Source organism: Branchiostoma belcheri, unplaced genomic scaffold, assembly GCF_001625305.1.
Source record: "Branchiostoma belcheri isolate BF01 breed outbred unplaced genomic scaffold, Haploidv18h27 scaffold68, whole genome shotgun sequence".
Taxonomy (NCBI): domain Eukaryota; kingdom Metazoa; phylum Chordata; class Leptocardii; order Amphioxiformes; family Branchiostomatidae; genus Branchiostoma; species Branchiostoma belcheri.
Window position 1 is genome coordinate 246,622 of NW_017804331.1, and position 5,315 is coordinate 251,936.

Consider the following 5,315-nt stretch of genomic DNA (forward strand, 5'->3'; position numbering starts at 1 on the left):
CATAAATAAGCAGTAAGACAAGCACACTGTAAGGTTCTAAATGTTTATGTAGATATTCTTTTATCTTTAATTTAATTACTGTATTTTAATCGTAAATCATACTTTCCTTCAGCCGTCAAAGGCTACCACTGTACGATCTGTAATGATAATGAGGATGTAGATAAACCATTCATTCTAACAGTTCAGTCATCAATGATCATGTGATTCTGTCTGCAGTCCTGGCCCCAGTACCAGTCCCTGTGGGACCTGAGGGGGGGGGTTAGGGTTAGATAGAAGTTACTGTAGTAACTGACATGTGCTGCCGTGTGTTAGGGTTAGGGTTAGATAGAAGTTAGGCCATGTTGATTTGATTATATGGATGACATCCGCGCGCGCATGAATTTTCGGCCGTTTCCAAACAAAAAAAAAGTTTTCAACCATACTGTAAATCGTACAAAACAGTTGCAAAATGATCAAAAATATACCATGAGTTACAGAAAAAATTAATAAAAACTATACCAATGCCGTAGAATGCCAAAATCAAACGAAAAAAGACAAAATTGTAAAGAAATGAACTTGAAGACTAGATTATTCGCCAAACCATATTCTGTGCTATTTGCTCAACTCTCATGACCACGTAGATTTCATAATGAAAAGAACTTTTTTTTTGCAAAATTTTTTTTATTCGCACGCGCGCATCAGTTTTGGGGCTCCCGGAGGATGTCATCCATATAATCAAATCAACATGGCCTTACTGTAGTAACTGACATGTGACGCCGTGTGTTTCAGTCCTGGCTCCAGTACCAGGCCCTGTGGGACCAGAGGGGGAGGGTTAGGGTTAGATAGAAGTGAGGGTGAGGGTTAGGGTTAGCTAGAAGTGAGGGTGAGGGTTAGGGTTAGGTATAAGTTACTGTAGTAACTGACATGTGACGCCGTGTGTTTCAGTCCTGGCTCCAGTACCAGGCCCTGTGGGACCAGAGGGGGAGGGTTAGGGTTAGATAGAAGTGAGGGTGAGGGTTAGGGTTAGATGGAAGTTACTGTAGTAACTGACATGTGACGCCGTGTGTTTCAGTCATGGCTCCAGTACCAGGCCCTGTGGGACCTGACTCCTGACCAGGTCTACAACCGTATCGGGGAGGGCATTCAGCGTTGGGTCAATGTCATCGTTGAAGTCAAGTAAGTCAATAGTTTGTACTTACAAACATTTCTCCTGCAGTCTTAGTGTCACTGGTGTAAGGTAGCGTTTCCAAAATCATATCCAGTTGCGTAAGATACGCCTGCTGCGTTTCGGACATAGATGTACATTTGAAAAAAACAGTTGTAGAAACCGATTAAGGTCTCATTCATGAGTTTTTTCGATACATTAGAAACCATGCATTAATGAGTGACTTACCAGACCGTGTTCCCTATGATCCTACCTTAAATCAATTGATATCTTTCATGCTATGTTGAGCACACTTACCCTACGTCTCATAAAAAAATTACCAACGACTTCTATACACACAATCCCCTTTTATGGGAATCAGAAACTGCACTTAGCGGCTGTCCGCAAGAGGCCCTCCCACGCTGCAAACCTACGACCGCACAACTCACAACAATGGACTGTGCACGTCCGACCTAGCGCGCGGCTGCCGACAATTACGTCCTAATTTCATCAGTTACAAACAAGCTTTCACCGCTTTGACGTTTTACATCAGTTGGGATGGCTAAAGGGAAAATTCTCACCAATAAAAACACTCGTTCATACAGCCGTTCAGTTTTTGACTTGGTACTCTTTTAGGGGGTACACTCGGAGTAATACATGAATGAGACCTTAACACAGGAAGAGTGTTAGAATGAAAGCTCATCTCTGTTGGTAGAATCCATAGTTACAGAGTCCTAAAGCTTTGTTCCAACACAAGAAGGGAACTCACCATAAATTTTCGGTCAATCTCGTCAACCTTCAGATGTATGATGCACTTGCTGACTCTCAGGAAGTCTGAAATGTGATGATGTCAGGAAGAGTGACTGTATTCATGTGATAGCATAATACATTAAAAATGCAGTTGTTTTACTCTTAGCTTAGAATGAAGTTGTACAGGACCATGGGTGCTTGGGTAGAAGCCTGGTGCTCTGCCATGCTTCAGTTGGACAGCCTGAAATAACACGGCCGGATTCTGTTTCTGTAGGCAGTCTCGGGCAACCTTTGACACTGCGGAGGTGCGGAAGGAATTCGGGCCGATTGTGATCGAGTTTGGCAAGGTGAGACTTTGACCTCTAACAGCCAACCTGTAATATTGAGTTGCCTGGTGAAGTTTAGTGATAACATTTTTTTTTGTCCTGTCCTGAAACCTTCTTTTAAAGCAGCCTGTTTGAACCATGTCTATCTGTATAGCCGGTATAACCACGTTTCAGTGTAACACATCAGTGTCACTGGCATTCAGCAGGGTGGCAGCTGGTTATAATATACTGAACAACCTGTTACACATCTAACTTTGCACATCTAACTAACTGTAAGCATTTTTTAAAGCTATCTAGCAATGATGCCGCAACTGTACATGGTGGTAACAAGTTCCACAATTATAGTTCTTTGAAAGAAAAGACACCTCAATCCTCGGTTGATATAAGTAGTTGCAGGCATGACTGTTGTCGTGTTTTAGGTCCAGTCGAAAGTGAACCAGAAGTATGACAAGTTCAGAACTCTGTTAGTTATGCCTGTTTCATGTCCTGTTTTAGGTCCAGTCGAAAGTGAACCTGAAGTATGACTCGTGGCACGTAGTTCAGAACTCTGTTAGTCATGACTGTTTCCTGTCCTGTTTTAGGTCCAGTCCAAGGTGAACCTGAAGTACGACTCGTGGCACAAGGAGATTCTGGGCAAGTTCGGCAGCATGCTGGGAGAGTCCATGGTGGAGTTCTACGACACCGTCTCCAAGGTGAGAGCTCAAAAATACTCATCGTGAACTCTAATATTTCACCGTGTTACATTTGTTAAGGTCTCAGTTATCCATGGTGGAGTTGACATGACACAGTTCAAAGAAAAGTGTTACAATACTATAATTGTTAAAGTCTCAGGCACAGTAGGTACTGGTGTCTGCTGTTAGTGATAATGCCCTTTCCGGTAGTAAGATGTGTTGAATGTTTCCCGCACAGAGCTGTACAAAGCTGGAGACTGCATGGTAGCTACTGGTGGGCTACTGTGATTGATGTGGGTTGTTACTGTGCAGTACAGAGCTGTACTGAGCTGTGACGTGTTGTTATCCCCCATACAGAGCCGTACTGAGCTGTGACGTGTTGTTATCCCCCATACAGAGCCGTACTGAGCTGTGACGTGTTGTTATCCCCCATACAGAGCCGTACTGAGCTGTGTTGTTATCCCCCATACAGAGCCGTACAGAGCTAGAGCAGCACTTGGTGGAGACTGCATGGTAGCTACTGGTGGGCTACTGTTATTGATGTGGGTTGTTACTGTGCAGTTGTGAGACGTGTTGTTATCCCCCATACAGAGCCGTACCGAGCTGTGACTTGTTATCCCCCATACAGAGCCGTACCGAGCTGTGACTTGTTATCCCCCATACAGAGTCGTACTGAGCTGTGACTTGTTATCCCCCATACAGAGCCGTACTGAGCTGTGTTGTTATCCCCCATACAGAGCCGTACCAAGCTGAGACATGTTGTTATCCCCCATATAGAGCCGTACCGAGCTGGAGCAGCACTCGGTGGAGACAGCCAGCACGTCCGATGCCGTCAGCTTCATCACGTATGTCCAGTCACTCAAGCGCAAGGTCCGCAGCTGGGAGAAGCAAGTCGACGTACGTATTGCCTGTCACTCTGCGTGGTTTACATTATAGTAGACTTTGTATTGAATTGTCTAACTTTTGTTTCCTTTTGGACTTTCAAAAGATTTGTCTTCACTTATTTGCATGTCAATCAATAGTTCGTGCTTATAAACCTGCTTTTCTGACAACTCTCCAGTTTAACTGACGAAAGGTACCTGAAACGTCTGACCGTTTCCAAAATCATATCTAGGTGCTTAACTGTTTTTTTTGGTGTAGACAGTAGGCGTTGTGTAATGCAAGTGTTTACAAGATACAAGGTTAAGTGATTTCAGACTTGTGGAATTATGTATGGGCTGTTTGTATTTAGGTGTACCAGAACGGTCAGAGAATCCTGGAGAAGCAGCGTTTCCAGTTCCCGTCCTCCTGGCTGTACGTGGATAACATCCTGGGCGAGTGGGGAGCCTTCACCGAGATCATGAAGAGAAAGGACTCGGCCATCCAGACACAGGTACTGTATACATCATCTATCTGTCTGTGACAGCCAGGACCGAGCTAGCACACATTTCCCTTCACATAGCCCTGTCAAGCATTATATTTTCTGAGCTTAACACATTGAATTGCAGTATCTCTAATAACTAAACTGTTAGTAAAAGTCAAACTTTCGCAATGCAGTCTGTCACTTTCCATAGGACAACAGTCGAAACTTGTAATGTCCACCATGTACCTTAGTTTCTGTTCAGTGTGCTTGCAAAGCAGGTGGCCAGCAGTTATGAAATAAACCTTTTTTGGATGCTAGTGTATTACCTGAGTTTAGTAAGATGAAAACTATACTTTAATTGCTTTGCAGATTGCCAGCCTGCAGATGTAATGTTGATGTTGATGATGTACTGTTATTGCAGATTGCCAGCCTGCAGATGAAGATTGTGGAGGAAGATCACAGTGTGGAAACTCGCAGCACAGAGCTTCTCTCAGACTGGGAGAAGAACAAACCTGTGGAAGTAAGTATGGAACATCTGTATCTTCAAATTGGAAAGAAAATGTGTTGCTAGTACTGCTAAATCTACAGCTGGTAGTATAACCAATGGATTGTCCATTTCAGTACCAAGGACATGAGCAATTATAGGACAAGGGGAGGGAGATTATGCATCGGTGGGAACAGGTAGACTCTTCTGACAAGAAACTATAAACTCTTATGAACTACATACCAATGGCATAGAACTTAAAGGAACCTCAGTGGAAATGTTGAAAGTAACCCCGCATGTCTGACTCCCCAGGGTGGGCAGCGTCCGGACAAGGCGCTCAACGCTCTGGCCATCTTCGAGGGGAAGTTCAGCCGGCTGAAGGAGGACAGAGACAACCTGGCTCGAGCCAAGGAGGCTCTGGAGCTGCAGGATCCAGGTAAGTTATAATCAGGTTCTGAAAGATGCATGCTGCGCTAAAATTCAGTTACAAACTGTCCTTAACTGTTAAGAAGAATCCAAAGAAGCTATTTGCATGCCTGTCTCTAATGTTGTTTTTAGAGCATGTTGAGTGTGTCTGAGGAGTGAGTGTAAGGTTGGGTTAGGGTTTGGTTCAGGGTTT

The 5,315-nt window shown here is 44.0% G+C and overlaps 1 protein-coding gene across 1 annotated transcript in view; it reads left to right on the forward strand.

Annotated features, from left to right (window-relative positions):
* Positions 1-5,315, forward strand: part of LOC109483988 (cytoplasmic dynein 1 heavy chain 1-like) — an 82,257-nt gene that overhangs the window by 20,833 nt on the left and 56,109 nt on the right.